The 22,956-nt window shown below is 43.6% G+C and overlaps 1 protein-coding gene across 12 annotated transcripts in view; it reads left to right on the forward strand.

The window, feature by feature from the left end:
- MSI2 (musashi RNA binding protein 2) overlaps window positions 1-22,956 on the forward strand; it is a 250,333-nt gene that overhangs the window by 39,542 nt on the left and 187,835 nt on the right. The window lies entirely within an intron of this gene.

Below are 22,956 nucleotides of genomic sequence, written 5' to 3' on the forward strand. Positions count from 1 at the left end.
TCTTCTCGGAGTGGTTTTTAGCATTCAAGTAGCAAGCTGTGGTGGATGAGTGTTGCTAGCCAAACCTGGAATGCTGCACAGAGGTGCAGGTGGTTTGTACTGATACCTATTTCCATTACTCTTAAGCTGGATTCTGATTTCAGCAGTCAGGTTTCCATGTCCTGAATGGGTTTGGGGATAGGAAACACTTCCTACAAAAAGTGACTTGCCGTGCATTTCTCTTCCCCCTAGAGGAACATTGTCGAGAATTGCAGGGGAAGATTAACCACTTAGTCTTGCTCTCCTAATCTGAATTGTTCTCTGAAAGTTTAATTTTAAAGAGTATGCTCCTGAACCAAATTTGCTGTTCCCCACTGGCAGTCAGTTTTGAAAGCGTATCTATAACATACACACAGGATGGTGAGGGGGAGTTTTAACCTCTGCCAAGAGGAAAACACAACAGTTGGGAGAGGCACAATGTAACGATAAATATTTTATTGACATGTTCCAAACATATTGGATGTAAATTTACACACTATCTGAGATTTGTTAAGTTTCCTTGTGAATTTTTATGTTGCTGTAAATCCTGGTTCATTAATTGGCTGTAAAGTAACGAACATCTGAGCCAGTCCTTCGCCAGCAAGGAAACCTCCATTAGCTGTGATGGGCGATAATCACCCCCCTGGGAAGACAAACCCCGGGCACCCCCTGAGCAGCCCTGCTGTGCGCTCAGCTCGCCCTTCTGCCCGCCTTGGGAGGTTCTGGCACGCGGGGAGCGAGCGCGTGAAAACCCTCTTGGCTTGCTTCCTCCAAAATGCAGGGAAGATAAAATCCGTGCCTGCATAAGTGAATGAAGAATAGGTCAGTAGGAGTAGAGAATTATTTTCCATCTCCTGAAGAGGGTAGCGGGGGTCTCCAAAGAAATTGAAAGTCAGGTTTCCTGTGTAAACTTAATTTGAAAGATAATGAAACCTTTTAAGCTAGTATCTTTAGGCACTGCCACCATCTTGTTTCCATTACCGGTGAGCCCTGATGTGGTTCCTGTTCAGTAATTTGCGAGAGGAATGGCTCTGTGTTTGGGGCAAGGCTCAGTTCTTCAGTAGCTGTGGAGAAACAAAGCAGCCGGCAGCAGAAGCAGACATTGATCCCTCTGCTCCGTGTCCCCAGGCAAATGGGATTCTCACCCCCTGTTTCCCTCCCTTGGACAAGATCAGAAAAACTGGGGGCAGGAGGAGTTAAGGAAAACTCACAAGGGGTGTCTGGGCGTCACGGTGATCTTGGCTGGGCAGCTGGCTGGTAGAACAGTTTCTGGGAAATCTCTCCATCTGACTGCCAAGCCCTTGATAAAGACTGGAGACAGAACTGTCCCTCTGTGGTTCTCGAACCTGAGTGTTTGTCCAAAAAACAAAGAGTAGAAAAAATTTGATCGAGTCTGCAGCTTGCTGTGAATGTTGCTTCTAAATGGGATTTGAGAGACACGCATCCTTCTATCAGCATCCTCATAATGTGAGGATTCTCCATTAGATGTGCAATAAAAGTTTTTATTCTCTCAACATTATAAAGATGTTTTCTGCTTCCTGGATGTTGACTTTCTAATTGGTGATCGTTAAAAAGGAAAAAAAAAAAAAAAAAAAAAAATCCAGTTTTGGATATACAGTTTGGGTCCAAAGGGTTATACAGCGTTTATTTCACTACAGTTCTTCTAAAATTCCTTTGCTGGTGTATTTTGGGGCTTTTGTGTGTTTTAGTCTGTCTAATTAGATTTCTGGGGCTCAGAGGACTTGGCTAACTCTGCCAGTTGGGCTCTGTCAGCGCTATGTCTTTGATGCCATGAGGAATCCAGAGATGATGATGATGTCTGCATTTCAGTAGTTAACTGCAGGGATTTGTGAGAACAAGTGGTTCAGAAGTTGTGGCTTTTCATCTGAAGGTGGCTTGATTGTACCTATTGCTCTCCTAACTTGATTGTAACATTGAGGTGGTGGTGGGTATGTTCGTTTCATAGACTTTCCAAGACTCAAATCTTCCGTTCAAATCCAAGGTTAAGAAAACAGCTTTTTAAAAATAAACAAAATAGGAGATTCACTAAAGCAGATAAACCTTTTTTGAGCCTCAAAATAACTGAGGCATTGCTAAGTCTTTTTGAAAGATGCCTCCTTAGAAATTAAGAGCTTGGGTGTGTGAATGAATTACTGGCAGCAAGGAGGTGCCTTGAACCTGGTGCAGAACATCACCCGTTCTGTGGCGTATGTGTGCACGCACATCACTGCTGCTGTCGCAGGGGTTGTTTAACTAACCCCATCTGCCGCCACACCTTCTAAATACCAAATCCTCAAACTTCTGTCTCATCATCTCAAGAGAGTACGACGTGAAGGATTAAGCCTTCAGTAAGGCTTCCAAGAGAGTGCTTACAGGCTGGAACACCTGCTCTGGTTAAAATTTAGATGCTGATTTGTTAAATGTAATTTTTCTGATGTTTACTGGATTGTCACAGGAGGTAGGCAGGAAAAATCTGTATAAACGTGTCTCTTATCCTTCATTTAGTAGCATGTCATGCATTAGAGGTACCTAGTGATAACCCATTTGTTCATGTTGTGTATGTTTACTCTGGAGCTTTTTTGAGCAAATGTTTTGGAGACTTCCCCTCCCCTGCACTCCTCTTGGTGACAGCAGCACTTATGCTGCAGGACCCCAGTGGGACAGTCCTGTGCAAGCAGTTAGAGCATCCTGCTGTCGTACTGCCATTGTCTCACTGCTAAGTGAAGTTCTTGGTGTGTGTGAATGTCCACGACGGTGATGGGAGAATAGACAGTATAATTTTGGAGGCTGTTCTTTTGTCAGCTAGTGACACTGACAGAAATACTGTCAGAGTCCTACACTGTCACCTTTTTACCTGTCGTCTTTAGTTATTTTTTTTTTCTCATTGTCTCTCATTAGAATGGCTATTGGATTAGATGTTAGTGGTTACAGTCTCCAGCTCTGCCTTTTGGAAGGAGGACCTTCTGGGTAATCACAGAAGAACGAAACAATTAAACTTGCCAATAGCCATAGGAAGTGTTGCTTGAAGGAAACAGGAAACACAAGGCATCTATTATTATTTTTACCTACAACCTGGCTTAGAAATGCTGTGCATCATGCAGGGTCTGTCTCCTCTGTACCCACCTGGATCTTATCTAGTCCTATTGAGGATACGAGTTCATATGCTAACACCTAGCAATGTAGTTCACAGCTAGATCTGTAGCTCACCGAAGAAAATTACTTGAAGAATTCGGTTGAGGAGGAAAAAGGGCAAGATCAAAAGGAGCCAACCTTTTGTCATCTCCTAACAAGCAAAACTCTCTTCTCAAATGTTAGTTATGGAAATATCCCTTTTATAGAAAGAAGCATAGTCCTCCCAGCATTGTGCGTCTAATCTTCACTTGACCTGAGCACAGGAAGTCTTTATACACATGGACTTTTTTTTTTTCCTGTGCATCTGCTTTTATCTTGCCTTACCTCACCTGGCTTGAGCCTGTCTAGTGGTATGTGCAAATGTGCCAGTGCAGATGTGATAGGACTTGAAGAGAGTTGCAAGATTAGCTGAGCAATGCTTTTTTTCTATTTTGCCATTTTAATCTTGGTTAAACCTCTTAGTCAGAGGGTGATTTCCATTTCATCTTGAGTTATGCTGGGCTTCTATGGCTCATTTCAAGCTATAACTTGTCTCCTTAAACTTCTGATCTAACCCCTATTACTGCATTACCCTGATGGCTGCGAGGAGCCGTACCTAGTCCTGGGTATATAAATACTTTCTATTCTTTGCCTTCATTTGTCAGACATTTGGGTTTGGTATGAGCCTGAATGGAAAAGTTTATTCTTGTTTCAGGGGTAAGGCAACAACTGTTTATCTGAATGATCAAAGCAGAATTTATGGGGAAATACAGTGGAAACTATTCCTGGCTGTTTAGGAGCTGATGTGCAGGAGTAAGCCAAGAGGAACAGATATGAGTGTACTCAGTTCACTTTTTTTCTTAAGTCAGACTTCTCCTGGGCCTGTCCTGGTCCTGAACTGCAGTGAGTTTCCACTGAGCAAACGCTTTTTCTTTTCATGTGTCTAATATTTACTGTGGATTCATGATGTGCAACAAAAGGTTGTGAAAAGTAACAGCCCTACTTGTGACGTGCTACTTCAGTGGAGCCATGGAAAGCGCTGTTTTTATTCTAAAATATTTTACTGTATAGTATTGTTTTATTACTTTTCACTTTCCTCCCTCCCCTCCATGTCCTCCTCACCTGTCATGGCTGTGTACCACCGCTGGCTCCAGGGCCAGGTGGACACGTGGCTTTCCGGGGCTCTCTGGGGCAGGCCCTGTCCCTTGCCATGGTTGCTCCACTGCATTCCAGGTTAATGAGCCTAAACTTGTATTCACGGGCTTTCATTTTGTGTCTCATCTAAAGCTTGCTCTTCCTGAGATGAGGATAGCATGCCTGGCCCGCTTGACCAAGCTGTCGTCATTACAGCCAGGTTGCTTATCTTCTTAAGTTCACTCTAATGAAGTGTGACAGCCTGACGAGTTCAGGCACCGGCTGCTGGAAGGGAGCCGGGTCTGTAGGAAGTAGGGGTTCAGGTATGTGCATTGCACGGCTTTAGCAAAGGTATTTCAATGCTTTAAAATGTTACAACCAATCTAACGGACCTGACCTGAAGACATGCTTGACATGAAGTTGTAGCAAGTCTGTAACTAGACCTGGTTCTTTCAAGTAGGTGAACTGTATACTCTGTTTTCCTCCTCTCATTGTATCAGGGAAGTCGTAGGTAGCTGGTAAGCTGATTCTGTGCAGCCTCTCAAACAGCAGCAAGGTGGTTTGTAACCCTTTCTGGACCAAACTTGTTTGGAATGACGTTATCTGTGCAAGACCTGCTGGCCTCCTTCCTTGGCTTTGGCAGTCCGTGGCCTCTCCTTCAGTAATGCCTGTTGACTTCTTGATTGAACTTGCTTATTCCTGAGGAAAACCAAGTGTGTGTCTGTAAGGCTCATTTGGTAACAAAACCTGTGAAGTCTTACTGCTGTTTCTTTTACTGTGAATTAGAATCCATTAACTTGAGCCAGCCTTGGGGCCAGAGACATGAGACCCTCTGCCACCACAGACTGGGCTGTAACATGTTTCACCTCCGCTGATCTTTGAGCGTGGATATGTCAGCTCGCTCTGTCTCTGCTTTCTCAAATACTTTTCCTCCAAGTTCTTGAAGAGCTCAATTTTGTTTAACCTGCTGATACTGGATACACCCCAACTTGCCCAAGGCAGGAGTGTTTAGGGAATACTTGCTCCTTTATTCCTTGCGATGGCACTTTCAGGCTGTTGCTTGATGGCAAAGCCCTTCATTCTTTAAATGGAAATCAATGTAGTTAATGTCATGCCAGCTAAAGCTATGCTGTTTTTAGAGGACTGTATGCTGGAAAATTAAAAATTTGTGGAGTTCAAAGGCTTTTATTGCTTTTTTCAAGTCCTCTAGTCCCCTCTTTCGTGCTGTTATGTTTAGAGATAGGCCTGTATAGTTTCTGAGATCTTGCAGAACAACATTCCTGTTGTTGTGGAGCTCATGTAGGCCATTCCCAGATGGATTTAACGCTTACAAGATGCTAAATACATGGAGAGTGTTTTACAGAGTGGGGAAAACCACTTAGTAGTGTCTCATGTTTAATGCTTTCGTTGTCTTTTAATGGCAGCTGTAACAAGTGTGTCAATGGGTAGCATTGCCTTTTGGTTAGAAGGAGGCTGGGCCGGTGCCTGAGAATTGGTAGAGGCAAGACCTGCCCTGTCTGCGCCATCTGATTCTGCCCAGCACTTTGCAGACCTGCCGGCGCAGCAAGGCTCTCCGCCGCCCACATTGTGATCTCTTGAGTACAGCATCGTACAGCAGTCTGTTGTAGCCTGCTGAGGCAAAGGTTAGCTTGCAGCCTTTCCAAATCCATGATCGTACCATCTCGTTCCCTCCCACACTTAGCATTTTGAACAGCAGTGTCCAATTATGGCCAGGAGACGCTGCAAGAGCTTCACAGAAGGGTCATTATTTTGTCACCTAGGTGACAGTTTGTTACCCTGCCAGTTGTCTGGAGTGCAGCAAGCCACTTCACATACAGCTGACGTGGTTTAGACACTTTTTAGTGAACAGAGTGGGTAGCTGTATCCTTAGTCCTTGTCTCTCGGAACAATCAGTTTCCAACTGTTGCATCTGTGATGAGGCTGCTTTGAATTGGTGCATTTTGCAGCAGTTGTCTGCTTTGTCTCTTTTCTGCTCGAAAAGGTGACAGGAAGAAGGTTGTCCTGATTTAGAAGTGCTTTTAGAAACATGAATATTCAGAAGGCGCTGGGAGATAGGAAGGTGCTGTTCCTGCTTCTTAGACAGGTAAACTGAGACGTAGCACTGTGACTTCTGCAAAACTGCCAGAGTCCATCCAGGGATTGCCTTAGACTAAAAACAAGCTTTGGTGTTTATATTAACATATATTTATAATACCTCCCTTTAAGAGGGTTCTCCAGACTGTCCATTGTGGATTTATACTGCAGGTCATGAATCTCAGAGCCAGGCGACTGCTCCTTTGAGATGCCAAGTGTAGGTTTGGTTTTTAAATTCTTAAGTTGGATTTTTATGATGCACCTTGGTAACTAATGCTGAAGTTTCTTCTTTACCAACAGCCAAGTACTAAACAACCATTTCTTGCTATAGGGGGAAGAAACATCATCTCTGCTGTGTGCCTCTTGCTTTTCCTCAGGGTTGGATTATGTGTGTAGCATTAAAGTCGTGTTGCACATAACACCATGTTAAGCATTTAACAGCTCTTATTGCTACAGGTTGTGTTTTAAAGGAATCCTCTGCTGTCCTCTTGCAGGAGGAATGAGATTAATTTAAAACTCTGTTCCTTCCATTTTAAGCATGGGCTTAGGCAAGGCTGTGAGACCAGGTAAGACTTTGCCTTGTCCGCTCCTCAAGCGAGGCCGCTCGTGCCAGCATTTAGAAGGTCTCCCAGAGCGCACCCATCCTCGTGCTCTCTGCAGTGTGGGGGCAGAGCTCCCACCGAATGAAACCGGTGAAAGAGTAACCCCTGGGGGTAAATAAAGCTGCCAGAACTTGCCAGCTGACTTGTGTTAGTGGTCTACCCTCTACCACCTTTTGAGGAGTTGTTTGTTAACAAAGGTACTCTCAGCTTGGGGAGTGCACTATAATCCTTACAAGTCATTTAAAGCAGTGTAGGCAGTTAAAGATTAATTTTGCATGCAGTGACCTCTTTATTTTTAACCGCTTTGCCTCCTGCATCTTTAGAAATAACAAACAAATGCTCCAAACATACCAACCCCCTTGGAAGACAATGATTTCATTGTGGCTGTGAACATGACATACATTACATAAATATTGGTGCTTACATGCCTGCTGATTCTTTGTCCTTGGACGCTGAGTCTTCCAGCCCCGCTGGTCGTGTTTTGTAAGAGCTTGGGAAGAAACAGTCAACAATTTAAGACGCTGATGTTTCTGATGGTCAAGACTGCTTTTCTGTCTTGGTCTGCTTAGCAAGGTGGATGTTTTTTTTAATTAATGTGATTGGACTGGCTTATCTGTTGCTTCAGTTTAGCAGACCACAGCTGTTGTTGCACTTTTATGCATTTGTCTTAAGCTTTTAGATGTCTTTATGTTGGCTACTGCAGGATGCAAAAGAGCTGTACAAACACAGTTCAAGCCTTGTGTGATCTCTGGAAGAAAAGTAACAAAGCCTTATCCTTTTGAAGGCAGGGGGAGGTAGAGGAATGATGCACAGAAAAATTGTCCTTGTAACACACGTGTGAAGTGTGTTGCATTATGCCCCTTCCTCCCACGTGGCTTCTGTACATGGACAGCAGCATACTCCTACAGCGATGTAGTCATGCTGCTCTTTTAGCTCAAGTGATGGGGTATTGTGTTAAGGAGCTGCGAGTCCCAGTTTGCAAACCCTGCTGATGACTGGTGCTGGAGGTAGTTTTAATTTCCTGAAGACTGCATGTAACTCCAGTGGAGCTAAGAGTTGTTCTCTGCTTGTTTCTGTAGCTAGGCCACGCTTCCTTGCGGAGAATGAAATCTGAATCTCGACATGATCTAACAGTTGTTTCTTAAAATACGAAGAAAATCAAAGAATGAAGAATGTGTGTTGTTCAGAGCAGCTAGAGAAGCTGAAATATTGACTAAAGTGGCTGAGAGAAAAGAAAGTAGGGGGTTTTAAGGGTTTTTTCTAGATTGTTTAATGTGTTAAATTAATCTTTGCTAGCAAAGCCTTTTAAATTAAGTCAAAGTAATTGTGTATATGTGCTCCTGTAATTGTAAGGTCACTACCCGGGTATAGGCACCAGAGAGGATAATTGTTGGTGCAGTATCCCACTCCTTGGATCAAAGAGATTTCATAAAACTGAGATGCATGTGTAAGAGAGAACTGAAATGTAACCTGCATACAGAAGCTTGGGGGTGGAGGGGGAGCCCGATAGACTTGTTTAACCTTTGAATGCCTCTTGGCTCAATGGCCCTTGGATACTGCTACTTCATGGAAAAAGTTCTAAATATAGTACTCGTTTGTTGTTGAATAATAACTGTAGAGGGTGGATGCTAGAGTTTCCAGCTCCTTGCAGGGCGTAAGCTGGGCAGGAGCTACATACTGTAAACGAGACCCTTAATGAGCATTCAGCCCAGTAATACCGCTGAGCACTGACACAACTTACTGTTATTTGTAAATATTCTGTTGAAAGTCTGTTTGTCATAAAAAGCTCCCGAAGATGAAACCTGAGGCTCATTTTTGCCCTTAGGAGATGTTGCCTTTGCATTGTCTTCTTGCCTGGTACATATCAGCCGCCAGGCGTGGGACCTCATTGTCCATGTGTCCGCTGGTAGAGCCGAAGAGGTTTTGAAGGTAAATGGAATGGGCAGGAAATGTTTTGGGGAAAGGGATCAACACGATCATCTTTTCCTAGAAAAGGGAGAGATGGAATCTATGGAAAGGTGAAGAAATTTGCCTGTGGTCACCCAGGAGGTCTGTGACGAAGCCGGGGTCTGAAACTCTTGTTTTTCAGAATCCAGTCCTATAACCAAGATGCCATCCTTTACTGGAAGTTCAAAAACCCTCTTGGTTTTAACCACCCAGTGAGTGAATCTGCTTCCTTTGTTGCTCCGTTCTCCCAGAGCTTTTACCGTAGAAGACCCTGCCATCTTGAACAATTTCCCTGTATAATGCTTCCTTCATTGCTGTTCCGTTTCAGTAACTTTCACTTGAAAATCAGATGCTTCCCTATCTTTTCTTTTTACTTCCTTACAGCTTTTCCCTCTTGCTGTTGCTCATTAAATTGTGCAGCTGTGTGTTATTTAACATCATAAAGCGTTTGGAGATATCATTCATATAAAAGGATACAAAATGAATGTGCATTGTAATTCTAGTCTCGAGGTAGCAAACTTCTTCCATGTGGAGTTGTGACTTTTATGGCTTTGTAAAAGCTTTTCCTTTCCTTTTTATTTAGTGCTTTTCTGACTCTTAATGATTTGTGTGTAGGTAAATATATTTATGATGCAGTTATTAAGTAATCTGTATAGTTACGTATGTTCATATGGGTATGAGGTTGTACTGAAAATGTAATTTAGTTTTCTTTCCACGAGTTCAGCAGTAGGCAGCGTGCTAAACTGGATTGCCATACGTTGGCACGATTCCACGTGTGCGCCCCGACCTGTGGTCAGAGGGTTCCTGTTCTGCTGAAAACTGATGCAAATAAAAGCACGCGTCAAACCCGTACCCTCCGGGGAGGCAGGTGTGCTAGTGCCAAGGGGCTAACCTCAGAGAAAGAGGAGAAGATGGCAAAGCTTTGTTTTTCAATTATTTGGTAATGAGAATCTTGCTGGAGTTTGGCAGCCCAGATTGGAAGCAGCCATGCCAGCTCTTATGTATTGTATTGAGTATTCATAACTCATGATTGAAAAGTAGCTGGCATTCGCATCTTCCTTTTTTATTTTTCTTTTTTAAAGCAGGTTACTTAGCATTTGTGTGTCTAGGCTTTCTCTTCTGAGTGTGCAGGTCATGCATTTCCTCTCCAGGAACTTGGCAAGACTTGATTAGTGTCAATCACTTGTGAAGCCGGGGATGATATGATCAGCTCTGTCTATATCTGATTTTCAGGATGGTTTGTGTGTGTGTGTGAGTATGGTTTGTTGTGTGGGCTTTTTGTTTGTTTGTTGTTTTTAAATTCAAATACTCATTCTGGGGCCTAATTGCCATTGTTTCTTTCTGTATTCTGGATCTGTGTCAAGGAGTTTGCTGGTATCTCAGCGAAGCCATTTCTGGGAGGGGAGTGCTGGTCTCGAGCCTCGGGGGAGCAGCAGGGACAGTGAGGCAGCGAGGGCTGCAGTGTACCCCATTTCTAGGGAGCTGCAGCCCTGCTCCTGGCAGGGAGAGACAAACCCTCGGCTGCCTTCAGCGGTGCTCAGCCCCCGGGGTGGCCGGGGAACTTGGCCGTTCTGTGTGTTTGTAGGTGTGTGTGTACAAGCTTGTGCGCGTTTTCAAGGGTAGAGGAAACCGTCGATGTAGAAGTGTGTCCCACGGGGCGCAGGCACAGTGCTCTGTTCTTCTGGCACTGCTTTTGAACGTGTGCTTGCTTGTGTTTCCATGAGAGCTGGTTTGCAGATCTTTTGCCCGTCAGTGGAAATGTCTTTAGCTGTGGTGCGTGGGAGATGGCTCTTCTCGACTTTGCTGTGTGCATGTGAAAGTGATGTTGGCTGTGTGTCTTACAGACTGAAAGTAGGGTGCCTTTAGGACTGTCCTTGTGTCCTCCAGAACAGCTTAGTAGCACCTTTTCACATAACCCCTTGAATAATCATTAAAAGCATTTTCTTCCCCCCCCCCCCCCTTTTTTTTTTTTTGCTCTCTTATTTTTTAAGTGTCCTGGCCAAAGCAAATAGGATAAGGAATTAGAGCAAGCTGAGGCTGGTATAATATACTAAACCATGACTCTAACAGCAATTAATGCAAAGGAATGAATGTTTTACAGTGCCCTGCAGTTATCCTTAGTTCTTGGTGGTAAACTGAAATAAGCCTGGTATCTATGTACTCACTAGACTAACTGCCATTTTTATTACATTACATGGTTTATTGCTTGTTTTTTCTTCCATTTTCAGGCTTCTCTCAGGCTACTCTCCTTCCCCTTTCATAGTGACCCCCAAAGAAGAATATTATAGTTAGAGCAGCTGATTTTTGATACAGTTGAGTTCTGATACTTGTCCATGGTATGTACAACTCAACATTTGCCCGTATTACCCTGCTGCCAGGTTTGGAGGTGGCTAAGAAAGCCTGTTCCCTTTGGGGGGGAGGGAAAAGGTGTGGTCTGCAGAGAATTCACTGACTCAGAGGTGTGTAAGTGCATGCCTTGCTTTAAGCTCAGCATAGTCCCACTAACTTTGGAGCTGCTCATGCGCTTGGTCAGGTCTTCGTCTTGCTATGTCCCAAGTCTTTTCTCAATGAGGAGGTTGTCCCACTTGATACACTGTACAAATAAATCTGTTTACAGTGACACACTGTGCTCCATTCAGAAAGATAAGGTAGCGGTACATTATTACTATAATATATATAATGTTACATATTCAGGTTTGGACTGGCATAATTTTCAGTAGGAAACTGGCTGGCTTTCTTACTTGTAAGACATAAAAGCATTAATGCCAGTTCAGTTTCTCTCCGATTTTAAAGGTACTAATTGTACCCCAGTGCTCTCCCACGCTTCATCTTGGACTCTTTAACTTGCAGTAAGTTTGGGGTAGAAGCTGTACAAAGACTAGCACGCTGAGGAGCTTGTTTGGGTTGTGGCAACCACGAAACAGATAAGAGCAAAGCTGTTAGTGCTTCCCAAGTGAAGGTTACCGCATCTTGCCCCTAAGCTTTACCACTTGTTTATGTGGAAAGGAGGAGATGAGCGAGAGCCTGAGCTTTAGCAACTTCTGCATGTGTATAATATTGGTGTATGAAGAACATCTGTGTGCAAACTTGAAGAAATAAACTCTTCAGGCAAGAAAAAGAATGTGTAATGTAAGAAAACACTGTTACTTAATACATTCTTTGCTTGGAAGCTATAGTCAACACATGCTGTAATACTTCTCGCTTATGTGATACAGTAGCAGCGTGACACTTCAGATTTATTACTTTTGGTTTCTCTTTAAAGAAATCCTGAATCTGGAATCAGAAGAATGCTTTTTTTCTCTTAAGCTACAGAAGGGAAAAAAATTCAAAATGACATAAATCAAAAATATATTAAAGGCCAACAAAACAGATGAAAACTTTTTTGGAAGATTGTCTATAATGTTTGGCAGAAGAGACTAATGTGCTGTGGTTTTTGGCTGAATTTATAAATGTGAAATACTCTAGAGTCCATCTCCTTGAAATGAGCTATTTTTATGTATTTATCTGTCTGTTAAAACAACAGCAGAGGTGACGTGTGCGTGTATTCTAAGTATTACTGTGTTTGTAATTTATGTTAAGTATATATGCTACATTCTGTGACTTCAATGACAATTTTATGTAGAATATTCAATTACAAAATTATTTTTGTAGTGCAAATGCTCACTAGATATCTTCATCTCGGCCAACAAATTCTGTGTCCTCTTTACGGCAGGGCTGGTGGTACATAATTTTTCGGGTAGATTCATTTCTCTGATGCAGGTACACACCTCTGTAGATACACTTTAGGACAGGTATGTGGCTGTATGTATGCGCTCGGCCTTTTTTTGGTAAACTGCACCATCTAGTATTTGGAAAGGTGCAGCAGGGACTTGTGAGGAAAGCCAGGAGTTTCTGAGGCTTGCCTTGTGTCTCGGAGCAGCCGGATGGAAGTAATCAGGCCAAGTGCATCAGAATGAGTTGGCTTTGTGTGTGTTTGCTCTTCAGTAAACTTTATGACATGTTTCTTCCCCTTTTAATGCTTTTTTTAAAATTTAGTTATGTGGTTGTGTTCTGTGTAACAAAGTCACACCACAAAGGACGTAGTGTGGGATAATCAGTTAAAGCCACTGCTTCCTCCTCTGATGCTTTGGCCTTCTGCCTCTGATTTCTAGGCTGTTTCTGGCACTTTAAGCAAGGGCTCTTACTCTAGTCACCCTCTAGACTGCTCGCACTCATTTTCTTTTAATCTAGGGAGGTTGTTTTGAGTCAACAGTTTCTAAAGCCCTTTCTCCTCGGCTGGGAATGTGGTGTGATCACTGCCCCATGACGCATGCTGCACTACGCGTTACACAGAACAGATACCCTTTTTCCCTTTTTGTCCTAAATGGAGACTCTGAAGTGTTGCAGGGGAAGAGACTTGAATCTTCATACCCTGGTCACTTCAGTGACACTCTCTGGCACAGTTCGCACTCCTAAACTCAACTGCTCAGGTCACCTTACAGGGGTCTACAAATTCCTACTTTTAAAAATATGCGCGTCTGTGTATATAACAGTTCCTAAATTGTCATTGACACTGCTTAAAGTGTTTACAAAGAGAGGGCAACACTTAAAAACTATCAATTAGAAATGACTAGAGCAATGACAAAAGATGCGAAAACAGTTATCGGTTTGGTTTCCAAAATAAATCTTCAGGTTGACCCTCCGGGCATGGCTGCTGGGTTTGGAAGCGACAGCTCTGGAGAAGCCGAAGCCTTCCATCTGCTGCCAGCAAAGGCTTTACGGTATCAGCCGTTCAGTGCGAACTCTGCGGAAGCCAATGAGCGTGGTGAACGAACGGACTCCAAAATAGCAGAGACTTATCTTAAAACTTCGATGGTAAAACGTAAGCAGGGCGGTTAATACCGGCGAGGCCCGGTCCTATGATGAGGAGGTGGCGGAAGGGGAAGGCTGTGGTTGAGCCTGCGGCCTGGCCGGAAAGGACTCCCCTCTTCAGGGCTGTTGGTGCGGCATCTTCCACGATGCAATGCATTGTGAAGCTGGGCTCCGACTTTACGTTTATGTTGCTTTCTGCTATAACTCTTTCCCTAGGTGTAGTAATGCTCATAATGCCGCCGAGTTTTGCTGTTTGCAGTGGGGACATAACAACTAAAAGCTACATGTAAACAGCTTTGTTGGCTACTTTTACTTTCCTTGCTTATATTGTACACCTTAAATGTGCTATTTCTTTTGGCATAATGGCAAAATCGCTGCTTATGGGAACTGCCGTAGATAATACAAAAAGCTCTTTGAAAAGAGCTTTATCAGAGTACAAAGTACTTGGAATTGAAAGCCCCTAGAGGGTTGCTTTATTTTCCCCCTTCATTCAAACTTGTAGTGGTGCAGGATCGAGATACATCATGCCCTATTTTCAGCTGATTTGCATGTTAGAGAGAACGGAGTAATTGGTGTTTAACCAGAACAAAAGAGGATCTGTTTGCTAAAAGAAAAAGAATTCTTGAAGTAGACCCTAATACATATACTGCCTTTGTCTCTTCTCTCATTAAGAATTGAATAGGATGGCCTAGTAATTAGAATGTGGAAGGCATTGCTTTGGTGTTGATGCTTTTTGAGCTAATTGGTTTGAAAATTATATTTGATGTAGCTCTAAGGGATGTTGGCACAACACCTTCTTGGGACATGGACATCCTGTACTTCCATTTAACTGCAGAAATAGGCACTTTGAGCAGGAATTTCTCTTTTGGGGGGTTTTATTTATTAAAGCCATATTTACCTTCCCAGTTGAATACACAGGATGCATTGGCACAATTCCTCTCTCTCTGATATGAAATCCTTGAAATGACCTTGGAAAGATAGTAGCCCCTCTTTTCCCAAATAAGTACTTAGTTCAGACCTTAGTAAAGCAGAAAGATTTGAGCTAAACTGGGTTGGATTTCTGCCTTTCTGCATTCTTGGAAAGGTTTTGTTGTTGGTGGTTGGTTTTTTGTTTTGTTTTGACCAAAAAGATGAAAACAGATGTAGTTCTTAAGCAGACTGGGATAAAAGACAGGTTTGGAAACAGGCAGGAGGCTTTCTTTGGTCAGTGTTGGTGCTCATCTTCAGTCCCGCCTGACAGTGAAGACATTGGAGATGGATTCTGAAATGGGATCGCTTTGATCTGAAAACTTTGAAACTTCAGAAACAGGTTTTGGATCTCTTGAATTGCTGAGGGAGTCGTTGCGTTGGACAAGCCCGCTGAATGGCCTTCTGATTTGTGTCTCAAATGCGCACAATGGATTTAGGGTGGGTGGAGATACTAGGAAATTCAGTGAAGGAAGATGTATTTCTTAGATAAAGTTAACAGCAAAGATTCAGCTGTATAGAATTTGTGTGTTTTATTTGATAATGCTGCTGTTTTGTGGTACAAATTGAAGTCTCAAACCTGTTGGTTCTCTGCTGAGTCCTATACTGTTATCTTAATAGTATTACAGTGGAGTGAGGTTGTTATGAGGATGAAGTGAACTTCTAAAATTTCCCCCAAGGTTTCAGTGACAAAAAGAACACTTTTTTCAAATGACTTTAGGTTCTGAGGAGTATGAATTTAGCAGTGTATTTGTTATTTAAATGGATTCAGTCTTGCAATGAACAAAAGTTTGCTTTTCTTTACTTTTCAGGTATGCCTTTCTCCTTCTCGTGGTGGGTAGGCAAGTGCCTTCTCTCAGTGTGTTTAGCTGCTTACAAGTGTATGTCAAGTCAATATTAAAGTTGTGATCCCACTTTAAGACTTGTTTGTGTGTTTATTGTACTAGAACTTCAATGCCCTTTAGTGTCTTATGGCTTTATCTTTAGATACTGTAGGTACTAGATGTCTTGGATATCTTATCTTTAGATGTCCGTAGGTGACACTAAACTGTGTTGCAAGTCTTAAAGTACTGGGTTAGGACTGATGGCCTGTGAGGCTTGACTGATCTGTGTCCCAGTGAGGTCCCATGCAAGGCATTGCTCAGAGTAATAGTCTACTCTGGTGTCCCTTGGACCTCTGCTCTTCAGTGTTTCGCCTGTCCATAGAGCTAACCCCTGGTCAGGGAGCAGTCTGGATGGGAGCTATCTATTAGTATAATTTTCCTAACGCAGACACACGAATGCTGGCTGCAAACTGCTTCTGCAGCACCAGCCTCTGTTTCCTCCTCCATCTGTGCACATCAGTATGTGAGGCATCTGCCAGCTGGGCAGCAACAGATACTGAGGCTTGTTTGGGCTGAAGCGCTGTCAGCGTAAGATCCTTCCTAGCTCCATGTCTCTCTTATTGCTTGTTTAGTAAATCATTCCCTTCTGGACCATCAGCCAGGGGCTTTTCAGGCTGCAGGCAAAGACTGACGGATCTGGAGTTGCCATCAGCTGTAGTGCACTTGCCACGCTGGGTGCAGGCAGCGGCAGTCCTGGGCGTTTGCTCCAGTTGTGTGCCCGGCGTTCAGCGCTCGGTACTAACCCAAACAAGATGGAGTAGTTTAATTAGCTGGGTTGTACATAAACGCTCTTATATTTTGCTGTATACAATACGCGGGTGGCTCGGTGTGGTTTGCTGTGTGGGCATGCCATGTGGGCTGAAGTCTGGGGATCCGCGCTGGCACCGCAGTCCTGCTCCTGGGGACCGGGGCGCCCAGCAGCACCTCCAAGTGCTCCGGGGGGAGATTTTTCATCGTGTCTCCATAAGATGGAGCTTGGAGGAGAAGGGTAGGAAGAGAAACTTGAAAGACTAGACATAAATTGGAGGCTACAATGTTGATATTTTCTAAAACAAACTTCTACTTTTTTTTTACAGGTTCTCCTTATTTAATACTAGGCCTAAAAGACAAAGGTTTAAAAGGGGTTAAATAAACTGGAAAAAAAAAACACCAAACCACAGTGTATTTCCGTTCAGAGTTAAAACAAGATGTTGTGGATTGACTCAAAATGAAATTTTTCATTTTTTTTTCTTTTAAGTTTTGCCAACAAACTGAAAACATGTTTTTTTAATCATAGGCAAATTTATCTTCCTGGTTTTTTGGTTCTGTTTTGTTTTCAGTTTAGCTAGCAAATTGAAAAATGAAACTGGTCTGCCAGCGCTACTTCCAGTTAGGATTGCTCCGAGGAAGCTGTGTGAATGTCCCCCTTTTCCACTTTATCTAGGAACCATCAGAATTTGTTCGCTGATTAATACCTTGGAAATTATAAATTAACCATATGGAACTACTTCAGTTTAAGTAACTTGTATGTTCTGATGATAGCTAATCCCCTTAAAACGTGTTTTTAATGACCAGTTTGTTTTCACCTGAGGTCATTAATGCTCTAAAAATGGCTGTTAACTGCACCAAAGATATTTTTTTGCCCATGGAGGAATGCTGCTGTGCACCATATTTAATGGTCTAATACGTTTTATTTCTGCCTTACCTTCCGGATATGCTGGCTTTTTTTAATGGCTGTGTTTGGAAAAAAAAAACCCTGTTTATTTTCTGCCTGTTAACGACTGATCTTCCAGCCAGCGAGGCGAAGTGTGCAGTGCACTGAAGCAGCAGTGTGAGCGTGGAACAGCTTTGGGCTCGGCGCGTGTGCCTGGCTGCGGAGGGAAGGGGCGTGCAGCCCACTGCCTGCTCTTGCAGGTCTGCGATACTGTGAATCATAAAGTCATTAGGAATGTTAAAACTTCAGACAATGGGCTGTGGTAATTCTCCTGCCTCCTTCTGCTTAATTTTTGTGCTAATTTATTGCTCCTCTATATTCCTACTTCTGTCACCTAAATGCAAATGCACTGGCAGCCTGCTTTATGGATAACACTTAAAAAATAATGGTGCAGTAATGAATGGTGAATTGCAGTGGAGATCTTGCTGAAGTGCTTGCAATATCCGCATTAATTTCAAATGAATTAATTGCGGTTAATACTATTGTATTTAAAACCTGTCAGAAGCCATAACGATGATTAGGGTGTAAGTGTAAAATGTTATTCCAGAGCAGCACCAACGTGTTTTAAAACAGCAATATATGGTGTTAAAGTGTGTCTGACCTAATGGCCATCATCATCAGCTTTTGTGCTAAGCCAGTCTAGAACAGATGAATCAAAAGTATCTAATTGAGAAAGAGAGGGGCTGTAAACCCATTCATTTTTTCCCCTGATCAGAAGCAAACTGGTTCTTCACCCTTGTGCTGTAGTTAAGAGCAGTGGCGGGGTGAAGGAGGGCTTTTATCAGGCAGGGCTTTGGATCCTGTTGATCTCCGGTGCTGGGCTTGCACGCGCTGCTGCTAAACTTCATCTGTCACCAGTGGGTGGTTCCAGCCCGGAGGCAGGGGAACGTGGAAGCAGACTGCGTGTAGCTACGAAAAGAGTGTTTCTTTATTTCCAGTCCTTCAGAACAAATTGATGCTATGGCAAATATGTTTGTTATTCAGCAGTTAATACTCTAAAGCAAAAATGCTTGAGCCCTTGTTGGCGATGCCTTGAGCATCTCCCGCAGGTCTGTGAATTTTCCCCTGGGGAGTGGGTCTCTGCTGGAGAGGTAGATCGGGCAGTTGGTACCCCGGTAAGCCAGGTCTTGGTGGGCTGAACTGACGCTGCGCTCACTGATATTACAAAGCCTGTAGCGCTGCTGGGCTTCTGGGGGCAGTTGCTGAGACTTCCTGCAGGCACATCCCACTGCTCCTCGTCTGCCGTGTTAGAGGCCGAGATGCTCTTCAGCTCCCGGGAATGAGACGGAAAATCGCCTGTCTTGGTGCAGGGTGGGAGCTGCATGAAGGTGCTGAAAAGTTAACGGCATTTGGTGATTCACCCTGCAAAGTGGGTGAAAGCGGGACGTGGGCTCCAATCTCTGCGCTACCCACTGCCCCCCCTCTGGTGAGGCAGCATGGCCCAGTTTGAGCACCTCGGGAACTGGAGGGAAAGCGTAAAGAAATCTGCAGTGATGCTGCAGGAGGATGCGCAGTGAAGGGGCCAGTGCTGCTACGTCATCTTCCTGATTACCTTTTTAATAAGTTGTTGACGGTTGCAGCAGAAGTGCGAACCTCCTGCGCGTCAGTTCCTATCTCTGTGCCCCGGCTCCCTGCCAGCATCTGCTCTGCTGGCGTTGGCCCCCGTCCATAAGAGCGGCTGTTGCTCCAACTGCATCTCCGGTCCTGCTGCCTGCGGTGAAAGTTACAGCTGAAATCCCTCCCCGGGCATGTGCTGGTGGGGGATCCGGGCACTTTGGGCAGTTAAGGTCAAAAAATAAAAGTCTCTTCTTTTAAGGTGAGGCAAGCGTGAATGGAACTTTATTTAGCGCTTCCCCCAGGATAAGAGCTGTCAAAGGCCAGGCTCAAGGACACGGTAGCACACGGGCAGGAGACCTCTGCTCTGCTGCAGCTTTGTGAAACCTGGAGCATCAGAAGAGCAGGGAAGCAGAGCGAGCTACCTCTGATGTTTCCCAGCTGCAGTCTCCTTCTGTGCTCCTGCCATGGCGCCAGGGAGGCTCCCACATCTTCACACCTGGCTTAGAGAAACAGGCATGTAACTTTTTTCAGTTTAACCACTTGTATTTCTATTTTAGTTCTTAGCGTCTGGCTTTGAAGACCTCTACACCTGCAGTTTGTCCCCTCATAGGGGAAAGCACAGAATATAATCTAACAGATTTAAGACAGCTGCATTTTTGTTCATCTCAAGCATGAGTTCTGCTTGATGATTTGTAGATACAGTTTCCATCTGACACAAAGGCAGGGACTAATTCTGGCATGTGTGGAACTGATAAGATTTCAGACCAGATCTCTCTCTCAAAAAAAAAAAAAGAAAAAAAAACCCTTGATATGTTACATAGTTCAGTAATCAGTTTCCAGGTTCTTTAATTAGATCTGTGCTTTAGCTGATTTAGCTGCATGTCTCAATACAAATGATTTATAAAGGGGGAAAAAAAGTACGTGTTAATCTCCAGTGAGTGATATTCTGTGCTGAAGTCACTTTGCACTGTTTGTATTACACATGCTACAGTATTCAGTCTTTTCTTTAACGAGGAATTTGATTTCATTTTTTAAAAGGAATGACAGACCTTTACAGTTGTATTGTTAAAAGCTTTTATTGATGTAGATTTGTATGTATGTTTACATTTATATGTAAATGTAATTATTTAGTGTAGATTAGCAGTCAATTGAGGCCCTATCTTTCCATTTTGTGTGTTACTAGTCATTTGCAAATTTATTTCAGTGTAGGTCAAAAATTATGGTTACCATTATATTTAATGCACGAAGTAGTCCTGATTCACCATTTCCTTGGACAGCCCTTCTGCTGCAAATTTTATCTGATTTCTTTCAAAGCAGCAGAGAGTTCATCATAATCTCTCCTGTTCTTAACTCATCCCTACATGGTAGTTTGGTAGCCACTTCCTGACGAAGAAATCTGGGCTGAGGAACCTACTGAAACCATAGATAACTCCCCATTTAATCAATTAACTGGTAGTGGAGACATTTGGAATTACATTAGTGTGTCTGAGCTCTGAACATCCGTGTGGCATTGGGCTGTGCTGCTTGGATTTATGGGGTCTGATTGCTGTTGTCTGGTGGAGTTTCTTCGTGATCAAAGAGCACAACTGATCCTTTCTGTTCGCAGCGCGCCTTCACCGTGTGTTAGTGTCGTTTCCCTTCGCGCTGCAAGGCCAAGCTCTGCTGGACGTGGTGCTCCAGGAGGGACCAGAACAACTCTGCTTCCTCCGCTCTCCCTTCTCTGTAGTTAGAAGTTGGGGCCTGAGGGTATCCTGGCTCCTTCTTGTAATTGCATCATTCCCACTATTAACTAAAGAGAGCAGATTCTTTTTTTAATAAAAGCTTCCTCATATGCATTCTTGAGTGTTGTTTTAGTTTGCAGCTACTCAAATTGGAATGCATCCAGATGCCAAGTCCTTATGTTTCCGTCATGTCCCCAAACTCTCTTACGGGTAATTTGCATTTCAGCACAGCTCAGTTGCACTTTGCTCGGTTTGAGAGGGAAGGTCCATGTGGTAGCGTATGCTGATTTACATATGTTGCTAGTACCAGCTAATTATAATGTGGATATTTTGCTTCCTTCAGGCAACCAAATCAGAATATTTTTGTTGTAATATCCTGTTGGTTTAAGGTGAGAGGTAAATCGGAGCTTGCTCTGCTTGATTTACAGCTGGAATCTTGGTTTGAGGTTTGGTGGTAAAGATCTGAGACGCTTGGAGGATGCGATCAAAAACTGGTGAGCTGAAGGGTATTACTTTAAAAGTTGTTGCAAAAACTTAGGAAAATAAACTTTGTGGTTCACTAACTGAAAATAATAAAGGGAGGGAAGAAACACTACAAGGCACTGTGGAGCAGCAGCGTGACGTGTCATTTGATGTTTCAGCCTTTAGCAAACACTGCGACGTCTCCAGAACTCCACTGCATGGCAGCCAGCGCCTGCAATAGCCAGCTGCAAAGGTTTGCCATCAGATCCCAGAGGTTTGGTTTGTTGAAAATATACAACAGGTATTGGATCATGCTCATTAGTCTTCTGTATTTTTTATTAAAATCAAGCTTGGAGGAGGAAAGATACTGGGAGGGGAGATTAATAAATTTTAGCCTACTGTTTCCTAGCTACTAGCTGGCAGCCAGTGGAGTCCTGTCTGAACTTGGAGCATTTTTTGTCATTTGTACAGTAGAGCTGCACTGATGCAACTGCAACTTGTCGTGGGCCAGCATGCCTAAAAAACGCACGCAAGCGGGGAACCCACCAGGCAGCGTGCAGGCAGTATGAGTACGAATCTGTTTTGCTTTGCACTAGTTTTGCACCTGCTGGAAGGTTCTTGGAATTTGTCAAATTGAGACCTGCCCAGATGAGCCAGCCCAGGTAAGAGGTTTCTGCTCCTGACCCGTGGTTGTGTTAGATGCAAATGATTCTGAAAAAGCGTTCCCTGATTACTTTTTGAATTTGGGCTTTCCCTTCCAGAGCTGGTGGGATATCCTGGTTGCTGTTCTCCGTGTGTTTTGTAGCTACAGTGTGGCTTAATGACAGAAAAGAACCTCATACTGGAACAAAGCAAACCTCTAAACAATCCTAAAGTGGCTCTGGGTGCTGCCCACAGCATCCTTCCCAAGCGCTCTCGGTGGCTTTTACAGGGCTGTGTTCTAACTTTGGTAACAGCAAATACTCTGTTTGTTTTGAAATGCTCTTAATTTGTGCTGTTTGGAAATGGACATAAAAATAAAATGGGACTGCAAAGAGATGTCAGATTAAATTTTGACTGTGCAGCGAGGGCTGCAGATGGTGATGGTGCAGAGCAGTGTTTTAGTCCTTGTTCATGCTCCTCTCCCCAAGAGCTCTGGAGCAATTCCCTTACCAAAATGCTTAGTTTGATGATGATGATTTGCAGTGCTGGTGAGTGAAAAGTTCCAGATAGGTGCTACACGGAGGCGGACCTGCCTGCTCATGACGCAAGGAGCAAATTTCTTGCCCACAGGCCTTGTATGTGAAAGCAGCAAGCTGAATGCGAAGCTCTGCAGCTATTACACAGGCAAAACCTCTGCTGTGATGTATCCAAACCCCAACGCCTTGGGTTAGGAGGCTGCTTATGATGAGGTGAACACGAGCTTGATAACTGGATTGAGCTCTCCAGCTTATTCTAGGGTTTTGGTTTTGCATCTGTGTCTTGTTTGCGTAGGAAAGGCCTTGACCCGGTCTGTGTGCTTGCTTTTAGCAGGGAGCGCCTGCCTCCGAGAGGGGGAGAGCAGGCAAATGGAGCCCAAAGACTCTGCCGTAGGAGCAGGGCGTCGCTGATAATTGCCACGTTAGTCTCAACAAACAAACTGGATGCAATGCTGGCTGGATTTAAATACAGGATCCTCGTAGCAGCAAAAAGGTTTCTGCGTGCTCTGACTCATGAAAGCTGATTTTAAAGAAAATGGGCGTTTTTTTTGAATCCTATTTTCCTTCCATTTTCACCCTCCTTTGATGAAAACACTTGAAACACCTTTTTAATTCTACGTTAAATGCCTTTTTTATAGCCATGAAATATACCCTTATGTGGTTTTCAGGTCTTTTTAATTTTTAAAAGCCCTCCTTATTGCTGCTGCATAAGGAGAAATTTTTAGATTATGGGGAGAA

The sequence above is a fragment of the Balearica regulorum genome, chromosome 19, assembly GCF_011004875.1.
Source record: "Balearica regulorum gibbericeps isolate bBalReg1 chromosome 19, bBalReg1.pri, whole genome shotgun sequence".
Taxonomy (NCBI): Eukaryota; Metazoa; Chordata; class Aves; order Gruiformes; family Gruidae; genus Balearica; species Balearica regulorum.